Raw genomic sequence first — 16,009 nt, 5'->3', positions numbered from 1 at the left:
ATTGACAGCTAAGTCATCCAGTCTGGTGTAGGGGTGTGCTGAGCTGTCTGTGTTTTTTGTCATAGCCCCACCATCCGATCTGAGTCTGGTAGGTGCTGAGCTCCCTTCAGGTGTTCCCTGTTCCAGTGATTACTTAGCTACTTAACTGAGCTGTCTGGCCCAGAAAGCTGCCAGTCGTAGCTTTCCGCTCTGTGTGGCTTGTTCCTCTGTGCCTTGTTCTCAGAATTCTGAGTTTCTGATACTTTGTTGCCGAACCCTGGACTTTCCTATTGACTACCCGTTTGTATTACCCCTTTTGCTCTGATTTGCTATCTTCTTGGTATCCTGACCTCAGACCGTTACCTGACTACGCTTATGTCTCTTCCCTCTTTCTATGATGCACCTCTTGGCTATTAACCTTGGACTCTTGACCATCCCGACTCACGGCTTGTCAGTGAGAAGTGACTCAGCATCACAGAAAGTACTTTGAGATGAAACCCCTAAAGAATAGTGAGGTCACTTCTTTTAGCCTCTTGGCATTTTTATAAACCTTAAAAGACTCTCAAAGCACTGAACATATGAATAGCAAGTTGTTGTTTTCCAGAAAAAATGCATATGTCCATTCTTTTGAGGATGTTTAGAGAGTTTTTTTCAGGCGGGATTTGGAGAGGAACCCACGTGAAAAAGACTTTGTGTGCACATACTTTTAAATGTTTAGCATCCGAAAACAGGTACTTGAATATTTGTTAAAGAAAAAATAGGAAGAGCGAATTATGAATTGAAATCCAAACTATAATTAGCGAATATGTGAATGTGCAATCTCACTTCTGTAAACGTTTCTATGCCGCATTGGAGCAATATTTGAGCTATTAAAGGTCAAAATGAAATTTCACGACGATAGTTATAAATCATGGCTACCCTAAGACCTCCAAATTAAGAGCTGATACTTTGTCTCGTGGAGAGAAATGCTAAGCAAGGAGCCCCATCTTCAGCATCTACGTGCTCTTATAGAACATATGGGCAGGAATTTTCCGTATTTGTAAAGTACCTTTAAATAAAAACAAACAAAAGGGCAAAAAGAAAGAAGTAAAGCGAAAAGTTTATCCCCCTGCATCTCTGCAGCCACTGACATATCTTGCCTTTCCATACTTACAGCTCACATAACCGGCATTATTCTTTCCAGCTAGATCTATGTAAAAATAAAACGCTAGATGCTTTATGGTTTTAGTTCTTTTTTTTTTTTTTGTGAATTTACCATTAATCTGATACCCTATGAAAAAAAAAAATTAAAGGGCAATTCATTATGGAATAAAATGTCTTTACTATATTTTTTTCTTTGCAGCTGTAAAAATTGGGATTAAATGTCAGATTCAAAAAGTTCATCAGAGTTTACCATTATCTGCACTTTGTGAGAGTAAGCATTAATTTTCATACAGACAATAAAACTTCCCCACATCATCTCCTTCTCCCGGATCTACAATGAAATACAATAAACCTTTTCCCTTTGCTAACCTAAATCAGGCACAAATCATTTGGCAAAACATAGCTCTAACTCACCTCCATTCTGCAAAGGCTAAGACAAGGTTTGCATTTTCATCTCTGGTTATGCTTATGTAGGATTATTATAAAATCCCCGGCCCTGTGCAGACAGCGATGGAAATGCTGCCTTGCAGCGGAGAATGGATCTGCACACCAGCATGCCGCGAGTTAAATAAAAAAAAACAAAAATGTAATCAGTGCTCAACTAAGATGTAACGATCATAACGAAAAGTAGAAAATAAAATAGATGAGTAAATTGATTAACCAAATTTAAAGGGGTTCTATGGATTGGGCAATCCTTTTTTGTCTGTGTAATTCATAGATAAGTCAGGTCCTACAGAATGTCACCAGTCTTGGTTCCTTCCTGGAGAATATGGCTCCCTCTGCGCGTTGGGTTGCTATGATATTGTGGCTTGTACCCCTGATGTTACATTCTGATGACTTGTAGGCTGATTCAGGTAGCCATTGTGCTGCCTGAGTATTCCAGTCCTTCACCATCAACAAACCCAGATCTGCTTGACCACTGGACCCTTCTGCATTTCTCTCAAACTGAGTCTCCTAACAAACTCATCTCAGCTCTACTGCACACTCAGCCCTGCTATTTCAAAGTGTCAGTTCACATACTCAGCTCTGCTAGTTCACATATTCAATTCTGCTGTTCCAAGGTGCCATTCTGCATACTTGGCTCTGCTATAACAAGGTGCCAGCCCGTATACTTGGCTCTGCTGTTTTGCGCTACCTCTATGAATATTTAGCTCTGCTGTTCCAAAGTGCCTATACAGCATATCCACAATACCATGACCAAGATGTCATCCTGGGGCTTTAAAAATATATATTTTTTATTTGGTTTTCAATCTTGCACCTTTTTGCCTTCTATAGCCGCAGAGTTGCACTGTATATTTCTGGCTGCTGAATGAGTTATCTGACAATCCGTCAGTGAGCTCGTTCTGTTGGTCCAATGGGAGAGTTAATTCTTTTATCTGTCTTTTTCTGAGCTCCTCCACTGATTTATGATCACAGACCACGTCAAAGTTGAAAGAGCAAATAAAAGCCAAGTGTTGCAACTTTTTTTTTTAATGAAACTCAATTGAAGAAATAATTTTTAGCCCCAAATATGTGCATTTAAGTAAAAAAAATGTCCCCAAAGCTGTACAACCGCTTTAACTCTGTGTGTTGTATAGATGTGGAACTCTTCTATGGGAAAAGCAAAGCCTGAAACACTGTAAAGATATAATAAGAAATTAATAAGTGCAAAGGTTTATACCGAAACACGACATAATGACAGGTGGATATTTACAACGTATCCAGACATTAGTTGCCTTTAAAGAGCGACAGATTAAATCCATAGTTCCCAGTGTGTGCTTGAGGCAATAGAACCCTGCAAACTCCTTGTCCTGATCATTTTTACTTTTTTTTTAGGAGAAAATAAAGGACCACATGGGTTAGAAGAAGTTTCAGAAGCCGTAGTTAATTAGTACTTTATATTAGTATAACTTTAGGGAGAAATGTCACAAGTGACACCAAAAAGACAGGCAGAAAGAGCTCTCCTTAATATGACATTTACTAGCTATGGTCCTGATTAATTAGGAATTGAATATATGATTGTGGATATATATATATATATATATATATATATATATATATATATATATACACTAGATGGTGGCCCGATTCTAATGCATCGGGTATTCTAGAATATGTATGTAGTTTATTTATGAAGATTTCAGAATAATTCAATGAATACACAGGATTCGGCTGGCTGAGCGCGACCAATTAGCGAAGTGTGGTTCAAATCCCGCGCCAATTCGCAGCCGGACTGCGTCTGTCGTTGATTGTTCGTGGCTGGCCGGGCGCGACCAATCAGTGAGGCCAGGGCCAGCTGCAGGTTTTTGAGGACCCCGGGCGAAAGAGTCTCACAGCCCACGTAGTATATAGCACAGCCACGTAGTATATAGCACAGCCACGTAGTATATAGCACAGCCACGTAGTATATAACACAGCCATGTAGTACTGTATATAGCACAGCCACATAGTATATTGCACAGCCACGTAGTATATTGCACAGCTACGTAGTATATAGCACAGCCCACGCAGTATATAGCACAGCCCACGTGGTATATAGCACAGCCCATGTAGTATATAGCACAGTCCATGCAGTATTTAGCACAGCCCACGCAGTATATAACACACCCCACATAGTATATAGCACAGCCCACGCAATATATAACACAGCTCACATAGTATATAACACAGCCACATAGTATATTGCACAGCCACGTAGTATATTGCCAGCCCACGTAGCATATAGCACAGCGACGTAGTATATAACGGCCCACGCAGTATATAACACAGCCCACGCAGTATATTACAGACCCCATGTAGTATATAACACAGCCCACGTAGTATATAGCACAGCCCACGCAATATATAACACAGCCCACGTAGTATATAACACAGCCCACGTAGTATATAACACAACCCACGTAGTATATAGCAATGTGGGCACCATATCTCTGTCAAAAAAAGAATTAAAATAAAAAATAGTTATGTACTCACCTTCCCGGATCCAGCCCAGGCCTTTAGCGATGCTCCTCGCGATGTTCCGTTCCCAGTAATGCCTTGCGGCAATAACCCGTGATGATGTAGCGGTCTCCCGAGACCGCTACGTCATCATCTTGCGAGATCGCTATGTCATCCCGGGTCATTGCCGCAATGCATTCTTGGGACGGGAGTGTCGCAAGGAGATGGAAAGGCTGCTGTGGACGCCGGAAGATGAGAATATAATGATTTTTTTTTTTGTTATTATTTTTAACATATGTTTTTACTATTAATGCTGCATGGGCAGCATCAATAGTAAAAAGTTGGTCACACTTACAGGGTTAATGGCAGCGTTAATGCACTGTGCTACACCGCGATGTAACGCAGTCCATTTAACTGACTGCTAAAATGCTATGTGGGGGCACTGACTGGAGGGGCCAATTCGCGCCCAATCAGCCACGCGGGAAACATGATGTGACAAACAAACAGACGGAAGTGGACATTAGACAATTATATATATAGATATACTAGCTGTTGACCCCGTTCTACACCCGGGTGGTCATATTAGTACATGGTCTCCATTCTGGTATGTGCTGCTTCCACCCTGCGCCTTAATCTTGTCATGTGCTGCTACCATCTTGTGGGGCTTCCTGTCATGTGCAGCCCCAATCCTGCGCCCTCATCCTGTTTTGTGTGCCTCCATCTTGTCATGTGCTACTCTCTTCCTGTGCCTTCATCCTGTCATGTGCTCCCATCCTGCGCCCCAATTCTGGTATGTGCTGCCCCCATCCTGGTATCTTCTCTTTATTCTTATGATCTTTATTTTTTTATTTAGCGCTAACATATTCTGCAGCGCTTTACAGTTTGCACACATTATCATCGCTGTCCCCGTTGGGGCTCACAATCTAACTTCCCTATCAGTATTTGGAATGTGGGAGGAAACCAGAGAACCCGGAGGAAACCCACGCAAACACGGGGAGAACATACAAACTCTTTGCAGATGTTGTCCTTGGTGGGGTTTGAACCCAGGACTCCAGCGCTGCAAGGCTGCTGTGCTAACCACTGCGTCACCATGTGCTACTCCAATTCTGCTCCCCATCCTGTCATGCTGCTCCTATTCTGCACCCACATTCTGTCATGTGCTGCTCCCATCCTGCACCCTGATTCTGTAATGTGTTGTTCCCATCCTGTGCTCCCATTCTGTCATGTGCTGCACCCATACTGTGCCCTAATTCTGTCAACTCTATAGCATAAGGCATACCCCATAGGCAGACTCTGTAGTATAAGGCAGCACCCCATAGGAAGACACTGTAGTATAAGGCAGCACCCCATAGGCATACTCTATAGTATAAGGCAACACCCCATAAGCAGACTCTGTAGTATAAGGCAGCACCCCATAGGTAGACCCTGTAGTATGGCAGCACCCCATAGGCAGACCCTGTTGTATAAGACAGCACCCCATAGGCAGACCCTATAGTATAAGACAGCACCCCATAGGCAGACTTTGTGGTATAAGGCAGCACCCCATAGGCAGACTCTGTAGTGTAAGGCAGCACCCCATAGGCAAACTCTGTAGTATAATGCAGCACCCCCATAGGCAGACTCTGTAGTATAAGGCAGCACCCCATAGGCAGGCAGACTCTGTACTATAAGGCAGCACACCCCCACAGGCAGACTCTGCAGTATAAGGCAGCACCCCCCTACAGGCAGACTCTGTAGTATAAGGCAGCACCCCCACAGGCAGACTCTGTAGTATAAGGCAGCACTCCCCCCCACAGGCAGACACTGTAGTATAAGTCAGAACCTCCCCACAGGCAGACCCTGTGGTATAAGGCAGCACCCCTACAGGCAGACTCTGTAGTATAAGGCAGCACCCCCCACAGGCAAACTCTGTAGTATAAGGCAGCACTCCCCCACAGGCAGACTCTGTAGTATAAGGCAGCACCCCCTTCACAGGCAGACCCTGTGGTATAAGGCAGCCCCCACAAAGAAAAACAATAAATAAATACTCACCTCTTTTCCTGCTCCCTGCTCTCGCTCACCTCCGGACCGCCGGCACTGGGCAGTGACATCATCGCGCCCCCTGTCAGTGTTGGCATCGGTGACATCAGAAGCTGACAGGAGGGTGATGGGAGAAGGAGCGTAGCGCTCCTTCCCTCATCAATGCGGTCAGCTGCATCGGCTAGATGCCGATACAGCTGACCCTGCGATGACAGGCGGGGGGCCCACTGCTGGCACCGCCTCCCGCCTGCTCAGGGGCCCATAGCAGGTGGGCAGCAGAGCGAGGAGAATGATTCTCCCTGCTCTGCCGCAGAATGTAACTATTGGAGCGCTGCGCACGCTAATGCAGTTACAGTAGCGTAGCTCTGGGTGGGCCCCCTCTGAGCACCAGGCCCGGGGCGATGGCCCCCTCTGCCCCCCCTGGTAGGTACACTACTGCCGGAAGCGTAACTCTGTGAGGTCCAGACTGCGCAGGCGCAGTCTATAAAGGCTTCGGACAGAGTGACGCTCCTAGCATTATATATATATATATATATATATATATATATATATATATATATGTATATATATATATATATATATATAAACGAGTGGCTTGAGAAAGGATATTACATCCGAAACGTTGCCACGCCGTTTGGGCACTAAAGTCCACTTTTTTTCAGTTTTTTGTGCTGTTTTCCTTTTTCACTTATATACAGGGCCGTATTTGCCACTAGGCACTTGAGGGCACGTGCCTAGGGCGGGGCCATGCGGGGGGGGCGGCACCTGAGCAGGTGTGTGTGCTCTTTTTTTTTTTTTTTTTTATGCAAAGTCCGGTCCGGCCGGGGTCACCTTAAGGCTTAAGCCCCTCCCCCCTCGCCGCCCCCCCCTCGCCAACACCGCCGCCCCCCCACCGCTGCCTCCTTGCCCATACACACTATGATTGATGCATACTCACCTCACCTGCTCCAGCGATGCCTGGTCTGCTCTCAGTGACTGCACCCTCGCTGTGTGAGCGGTCACATGGTACCGCTGATTAAGGTCATGACCTTAAATCAGCGGTACCACCTGACCGCTCATACAGGACGACGAGGGTGCTGCGCCGGGACACAGCACAGAGGTGGAGGATCCCGTTCTTCGCGCCGTGCGCGGTGTGAGGTGACACAGCCAGGTGAGTATGATGACAGGCAGGGACGGGGGGAGCCGGGGAGGATGAAGGAGGAGGATCGGTGAGCCCGGCAGGCGGCAGCCACAAGATAGATGGGGAGCGGCGGGGCAGGCTGCCGATGAGCCACGCATGGGGGATGGGAGATGACGAGCCAGAGCCACCAATGCCACCATGCATGCATGCATACAGGGGGGGGATGGGAGATGAGCCACACATACAGGGGGGGATAGGAGATAAGCCAGAGCCACCATGCACACAGGGGGGGTGAATATGAGCCATGCATACAGGGGGGGGGGGGTGAATATGAGCCATGCATACAGGGGGGGGTGAATATGAGCCATGCATACAGAGGGGGGGGGGTGAATATGAGCCATGCATACAGAGGGGGGGGGGTGTATATGAGCCATGCATACAGGGGGGGGTGTATATGAGCCATGCATACAGGGGGGGGTGTATATGAGCCATGCATACAGGGGGAGTGTATATGAGCCATGCATACAGGGGGGGTGTATATGAGTCATGCATACAGTGGGGGGTGTATATGAGCCATGCATACAGGGGGGTGTATATGAGCCATGCATACAGGGGGGGGGGTGTATATGAGCCATGCATACAGGGGGGGGTGTATATGAGCCATGCATACAGGGGGGGGTGAATATGAGCCATGCATACAGGGGGGGGGGTGTATATGAGCCATGCATACAGGGGGGGTGTATATGAGCCATGCATACAGGGGGGGGTGTATATGAGCCATGCATACAGGGGGGGTGTATATGAGCCATGCATACAGGGGGGGTGTATATGAGCCATGCATACAGGGGGGGTGAATATGAGCCATGTATACGGGGGGGGGGGTGAATATGAGCCATGCATACGGGGGGTGGATATGAGCCATGCATACGGGGGGGGTGTATATGAGCCATGCATACAGGGGGGGTGTATATGAGCCATGCATACAGGGGGGGTGTATATGAGCCATGCATACAGGGGGGGTGAATATGAGCCATGTATACGGGGGGGGGTGAATATGAGCCATGCATACGGGGGGGTGGATATGAGCCATGCATACGGGGGGGTGGATATGAGCCATGCATACAGGGGGGGAATATGAGCCATGCATACAGGGGGGGTGTATATGAGCCATGCATACAGGGGGGATGTATATGAGCCATGCATACATGGGGGGTGTATATGAGCCATGCATACAGGGGGGGTGTATATGAGCCATGCATACGGGGGGGGTGTATATGAGCCATGCATACAGGGGGGGTGTATATGAGCCATGCATACAGGGGGGTGAATATGAGCCATGTATACGGGGGGGGGTGAATATGAGCCATGCATACGGGGGGGTGGATATGAGCCATGCATACAGGGGGGGAATATGAGCCATGCATACAGGGGGGGTGTATATGAGCCATGCATACAGGGGGGATGTATATGAGCCATGCATACATGGGGGGTGTATATGAGCCATGCATACAGGGGGGGGTGTATATGAGCCATGCATACAGGGGGGGTGTATATGAGCCATGCATACAGGGGGGGTGTATATGAGCCATGCATACAGGGGGGGGTGTATATGAGCCATGCATACAGGGGGGGGTGTATATGAGCCATGCATACAGGGGGGGTGAATATGAGCCATGCATACGGGGGGGTGGATATGAGCCATGCATACGGGGGGGTGGATATGAGCCATGCATAGGGGGGGTGGATATGAGCCATGCATACAGGAGGGGGGGTCATTATACAGTATCATGGAGAACTGTGTGGCCATTGTACAGTATTGAGCATCACGTGTGGCCGTTATACAGTATGGAGCACTGTGGCCATATTTTTTCGTTTATAATTATTGTATATAAAACAGTGTGATCAGCAGTGCTAAATGGCTGTGGTTGGGACGTGGATATGGGTGTGACTAGTTGTGAAATGGGTGTGGTCAGAGGCGTGGCCTAAAATTTGCTCGCGCGCCGCACACTTTCTGTCTCCTTCCCTTCTTCAAAAGTTGGGAGGTATGGTACCGCATTTGCCAGATCATAAGTGCCGCAAATCCCATAGGGAATGAATGAGGCCGAACGCAGTGTTGCCGTAAGTGATCCTTTACACGGCACATGCAGAAAAACTGCCGGATTTGCTGCAAAAGGCGACTTTCACATCAGCGATTCTTGTTAAAGTCACTGCCGATAGTGTCATACTCACCAAAGGGGGGGGCAGCACTAAAAGTGCCTAGGGCAGCAGAAACTCTAAATACGGCCCTGCTTATATATATATATATAAACAAGTGTATGTGTGTGTGTAGCGACAATGATGTCATAACGGTTGCCATGGCGACGATATCATAAAGGTTGCGATGGTGGCGAAGATGATGTCATAATAGTTGCCATGGCGACGATGATGTCATAAGAGGTTGTAATGGTGACGGTGATGTCATAATGGTTGCCATGGTGACAATGATGTCATAATAAGTTGCCATGGCGACGATGATGTCAGAATGGTTGCCATGGCGACGATGTCAGAATGGGTACATGGGCACGGAACTATGGGATGGAGGATGTGTCATGGGTATTTGGGCATGGGACTACTATGGGATGTAGGATGTAAGCCCGAATGCAAGCTGCACTGAATGCAATAATAGAAATAAAGCTTAAATACAAAGAAATAAATATAAAGAGAAAAAAAAAAAAAAATCCCCCCCCCCCCAAAACGCTGGAGATGCCGGGGATTGAACCCGGGACCTCACACATGCGAAGCGCGCGCTCTACCACTGAGCTACATCCCCCAGCTGCCTGCGTCAGTCGTCTTCCCTGCTCATAGAGGGTATTGGAGCTGCCATTCTTTATTCCTCCCCCTACTTCCTGGTGGTTTGGTAGCTTCCGCCTAGATACATAATGCAGCACAGGGAGCAATAACTTGTATGTAGCGACGATAGAAACATTTTATGCTCTGCATTCTGTTGAAATTAATGTCAGAGTATAAAGATGCAGCCTGACCTAGAGAGATACAATGTAACACAATATAGTGCAATAAGCACAGTATACAGACAAGCATCCTCTTATACAAGGTCAGGAAGAATGCAGCATTTTGTGCACTGTATGGAGGGTGTTTGTTTGATATGAAAAAATATAAATAAAAAATTCAGCTGCATTGGCCGGGAATCGAACCCGGGCCTCCCGCGTGGCAGGCGAGAATTCTACCACTGAACCACCAATGCTTGCCTGTGTGCTCTTCCTATGTCTGTGCTACACAGGTCTATGGGAGCAGCAGAGGGAAATAGTTTCTGCATTGAGTAGTGACTTTTGGGGAATGGTTCTATTTCAAACTTCTGCCAGTTTTGCTTCTTTCATCAGATCACTTTTGTTTTACAGTCACTAGTAGCACTGCCATATACCAACTGGGGTCATTTTTATCACACCAGGGTCTTCAATTTACAAAGAAAGCTAAGGAAAAAATGAAACAATGAAATTAAAACAAAAAAATCTGAGTTTCACATGAAGCTTTTCCAGGTGGATTCTGAAGCATACTCACTCCAAATCAGCAGGAAGAAAAAAAAAAACATTTCAAATACTCTGCTTAGTCTTCATTTGAGCGGAGAAATCCAATCGAGGCTCTGTTCACAAGTTGTGGTTTTGTGCAGCATTTTTTTTTTTTGCAAATTATAAGCTGCTTTTTACATTTTCAAATTAAATTTACATTTTTAAATTTACTTTTTACATTTTAAGCTGCTTTTTGCTTGGTACTCAGCAAAATCTATGAGATTTCAGAAATCTCGTGCACACGCATTGTTTCTTTTTTTCCTGACTGATTTGGAAAACTGCTGCGTTTTTGAAAAATACAGCATATGTCACTTCTTTCAGCGTTTTTTTTCTGCGTATTTGCAGTGTTTTTTCACCCATAGGAAACAATGGGTAGGTGAAAAAACGAAGAAAAAATACAGCAAGTATGCAGCACAAAAAAAAACGCAGCAAAAACTTAGCAAAACTTGCTTTTTGTAAGCAGCTTATTTACTGCCAAGAGAGCTCATTTGCCTGTGGGAAAAAAAACCTAGCAAAAACGCAACATGTGAACATCGCCTTAGGCTGTGTGCCCACGATGAGTGTTTGACGCTACATATATTCCCTGCTTCAAGCATGCAGGGTCTTACAGTTCCAGCAAAGTGGATGGGATTTATAGAAATCTCCTGCCCGCTCCCTGCTTCTTTTTACTCCGAGTAAACTGACCTGGGGTGCGGGTTTCATATCCGCAACATGTCAATTTCTCTTGCGGGAGCGATGGGTTTTATGTGCAGATTTTCCCCATAAACTTGCATTAGATGTGGAACATCCACAGGTAAAAAAGTCCTGTGCGTTTTTAGACCATTTCCGCTGCGGAAACGCATCAAGGACACATGTAATCCACACATGACTGTATGAATAAAGTTTTATCAAAGCCAATTACCAGGAAGTATAAAAAATAAAGCCAAAGCCGTTTTGTTTAAAACATGACACAGCAAAAAGAGATGAAAATCGCAGCATGAAAAACTCACCAAAATCTCATCATGGGAACATAACACAGTTCTTACAGACAAGTTTGGAGTTTTTTTTTTTTTTTAAAGATTTTCTTTCTGATGATGTTTCAAAAAAGGGGAAAAAAAAAGTGACTTCTTTGAAGTTGATTCCGCACCACAGTTATCACCGTCAAATAAAAAATTGCAATATACTGTGTAAAAAAAAACAAAAACACAGCACAATCCTTTTCAAAAATTAAAAAAAAGCAGGGTTTACTGAATTGGTCTCTGCTCAGAAAATTAGTTGGATTTTTCTGCCTCCAAAAAACTCCATGTGAACACATGAATCCCAGGCTTAGGGCTTCTTCACACGTTCGTTTTTTGTGTCCGTATGCAGTCTGTTTTTTAAGGGGCCGCAAATACGGACATATGCACACCTGTTGAACTCAATGGTGGTGCTCACAAGTCAGGTTTTTCACATGGAGATCAGCACAACCAGGAGACAATGATGGGAGTTATCATCAGCGTGACACGTACAGGCACCTGGGAAGAAGTAACACAGTTTGCGCTGTTCCCAGGAGCCGGCTGCTGAAGGCAGCTCTCATCATTGTCTTCTGCTCACGCTGAGATCAATGCGACTAGGAGACAAAGATGGAAGTTATATTCAGCACCTGCTGTTTACTTCCTGTGTAAAATAAAGAATTACATTTGAAAAACTGTGTGAGCTCCCATGCAATTTTCATAACCAGCAGAGGGAAAGCCGACAGCTGGGGCTAATGTTAATAATCTGGGACAAGGGTCAATGCCCCATAAGGTTCCCAGGCTATTAATAACAGCTACGAGCTGTATGCTTAGCATTTCCAGTTTAATTTACGGGTTACCAGAGAAAAATTATGACTTAAGGTCCCCCTAGAAATTCAAACCAGCAAAGGCTAAACAGACAGCTGTGGGTTGATGTTAATTAATAGCCTGGGAAGAGGTCAGAGATATTGCCCTCCCCAGGCTACCAACATCAGCCCTCAGCCGCCCCAGAAATGTGCCACTTTCTGGCGCTTAGCCTCGCACTTCCCACTTGTCCTGTGGTGGAAGCAAGTGGGGTAATAAGGTTGGGGTTGATGTCACCTTTGTGTTGTCAGGTGACACCAAGCCCAGGGGTTAGTAATGGAGAGGGGTCTATAAGATGCCCCCATTACTATCCTCATAGTAAGTTTGGAAATAAACACACAGCAAGAATAAAATCCTTTATTTGAAATTACAGAAAACACATTTACACATTTATTTAAAAATATAAAAGCACAGATATACTCACTTTATGCCTATTCCATTGAAGCCCTTGTCCCCCGTAAAAAAAACCCCAGAAAATAATAAACAACAAAAATATTCACCTTACGCCTAATCCAACGATGCCCATGTGCCCTGTAAAAAAACAAAAATTATAAGCAACCATATCCCTCACCTGGCTGAAGTGAAGATAAGCCATACTGTCCCACGCCGTAATACATCTCTGGGATATACACATATATACACATATATACTGTATATACGCCGGTATGGTCACTGCAAACTCCACAACAACAAAAGAATCTATTAGCTGCTACCACCAATTGCTTATAGAGGCCGATTGGACATTACAGGTAGCGTATGGCTTCAGGGGTACGTTTTACAGAGCAAGAGTATATACAATCACATAGAATAAATGGGATAACAAAAGAAAAGTACTAAACCTGATGTCATGGAAATGGCTCAGAGCTTAGCGGAGGAAGATGCTCCTTGTATGAACATGAACAGAACCACAGTAAACTGTAACTTTCCAGGACTGGCAAATGACAAAACCCAAACTCTGCTTTTTATTAGACCAAGGTTTTGTCCACATACCTCCCCTTGGTGAGCTCATATGAGGGCTGGTTGTGGGATGTGATAGGTCTTTTAAAAGATTATGAGATCCCCAACTTCCAGGATATCTTCGCCCCTGAAGGTCCCAGGCGGGAGATATTGTGGACTTGTTTCCCATCACGATTTTACCTTACTATAGAGATGAGCATAGCATGGATAGCATCATCCATATACTGATATTAAGTTGAAGGTGTTCGGCTGGCCTTAGGGTGATGTGAGTGAATGCATTATGTTAGAACCTTTTGCTATGAACCCAAAAATATATTTTCCATAAATATCAGATTGATGGAAACCCCAATATTCATCACTGACCACTGGATCCAGAGTGTCTGAGACAAGTCCTCTCAGCAGAGGAAGCTCTTGCCTTGGAAGTGTACTTCTCCGCCTCTGAGTAAACGAATCCCTGTCTAGGTGGCTGGTTCTTAGCAGATCTTTGCTGTAATTACATGTTCAAGGCAGGAGATCCTACTTCAATGGAGGTTGAAGTGTCAGCTCTTTGTCACTTTCCCAGTTATAATTAATCCTGTATGTTCACAGCTGCCCACACATCATTATTAAAGGGGTTGTCCAATACTCCTATATTAATGAACTATACTTTAGGAGAGTTCATCAACATGACATAAGTGGGGTCTGACAGCTGGCACTCCCACCAATCAGCTATCATACTGTCAGTAAAGGGCCATCAGCACGGTTGGGTAGTGGGAGCCCTTAGATAGTAGCAAAATAGTGGCGACCCAAGGTCCTAAATAGATCGCATTCGCATGTCAGGGCCTGAACCACCGGATCATACTTCTGTCCTTTGGTCAGCCAGTCCAACCCTAAAGTTTTTTAGGCCGGGCATAACTGTAGTGGGTGCAGGGATTGAGGTAACACCCGGGCACTGGAGCATATGGGCGACCAAAAGATCCTTTTGGCCCATATTAATTCTCTTAATAGTGTTAGTCAGTGCTCCTGTTGGAGATTTTACATTGAGGCCCATTAGCTTAAAGTCTCATTGTTTTTAGGCCATTGCTAACTTTACCATACCATAGCTACCCCATATAGAGCTCAAACCTCGTTCACACATGATCCCAACACATTTCCTACCCCTAAAGTAGCAACTGGACACCCCATAATATTCTAATGATTGAGAATCCCAACGTCACTCACCAGAACCCTTACAGAGTCTCCTAGGGAAATATGAAAACGTCCGGAGGTCTCTCCTTTATCTGGGTTCCTCCTAGATGTTCCGGGAGAGCAATCAAAGGAACTAGGCAAAGGAACTTGTTATATAAAGGAACCTGGTGAATACATTATTACCATATAAAAGTACCAAACCCCCTGCTTCTTTCATTGATCTTGGTCCAAAAAAAAAAAAAGATGTACATTGAAATGTTTTTCAAGTCGATTGCCTGGAACATTATTGCTGCTACTATGAGCACTGGGACCGTCACATTGTATCCAAATGTATCCTGATGGCTGCAATGAAACACATGGGGCATGTATGGATATGACAAACCATCTTCATTAAAGCCCCGCTGGCCCTTTAAATACACAACGCACTATAGAAAGTTGTCAGGTTACATAACCTTGTTTACAGTCCGATCCAATAATCATTTTACTAAATTAAACTTTCCATATTTATCTTTGTTATTCGCGGGGAGATGCGGAGGTCTCAGATTTTCCAGATGGGAATCCGTGACATTTCGAGATTCCTGCACGCTATCCCTGGATGTCTGAAGGCGAGTGACTTGAGTAACACTGACCAGCAGCTTGTGTCTCACATTCTTCACCCTGAGCGTACGATGACTCCATGCTCCGTGAAAACATTCCTGTTTTGCAATAAATGATCAAACTACTAATAAGCCGGAATTACGACGTTTGTGGTATTATTGTGAAACCTTTAACACGCGGGGCTAAAAATATCACAAAGATAGAAAGATAAAGGAGAATATTAAGTAATTGTACAGGGGTGAGAGAACTTAGAAGTCATCAGATGTTTACAAACTCAATTCCCCCTTTATATATATCCATTAATAGAGTATATGGACGTCATAAAGGGGGGCCCCTGCTCAGAACCCCCAGCAAAGAGGCTGTTACTGTGACATGTTAATGCCCACGTGTAATACTAGACTTTTTTCTGTAGCGATCACTACAAGGGAAATGATCAAACTATATAGTCTGTGAGCTGTGATCCGTGGTTCCCAAACTAAAGGGGTTTTTACAGTCCTGGCTAAAAGTGTTGGCAACCTTGACATTGTTGCTGAAAATGAAGTATTTATCCCTGGAAAATTATTACAATGACACCTTTTTTTATACACATGTTTATTTCCTTTGTGTGTATTGGAACAACACAAAAAAACAGTGAAAGAAAAGGCAAATTGGACATCATTTCACACAAAACCCCCAAAATGGGTCAGACAAAAATGTCGGCACCCTCAACTTAA

At 44.9% G+C, this 16,009-nt stretch overlaps 2 non-coding genes across 2 annotated transcripts; both read right to left on the bottom strand.

Annotated features, from left to right (window-relative positions):
• Positions 1-9,914: 9,914 nt before the first annotated feature.
• Positions 9,915-9,986, bottom strand: TRNAA-CGC (transfer RNA alanine (anticodon CGC)). The gene has a single exon. It is a non-coding gene; the product is annotated as a tRNA-Ala (tRNA).
• Positions 9,987-10,347: 361 nt separating this feature from the next.
• Positions 10,348-10,418, bottom strand: TRNAG-GCC (transfer RNA glycine (anticodon GCC)). Its single transcript has one exon. It is a non-coding gene; the product is annotated as a tRNA-Gly (tRNA).
• Positions 10,419-16,009: the final 5,591 nt, after the last annotated feature.

Source organism: Ranitomeya variabilis, chromosome 7 (assembly GCF_051348905.1).
Source record: "Ranitomeya variabilis isolate aRanVar5 chromosome 7, aRanVar5.hap1, whole genome shotgun sequence".
NCBI classification, from domain to species: domain Eukaryota; kingdom Metazoa; phylum Chordata; class Amphibia; order Anura; family Dendrobatidae; genus Ranitomeya; species Ranitomeya variabilis.
This window is presented reverse-complemented; position numbering and strand designations above follow the sequence as displayed.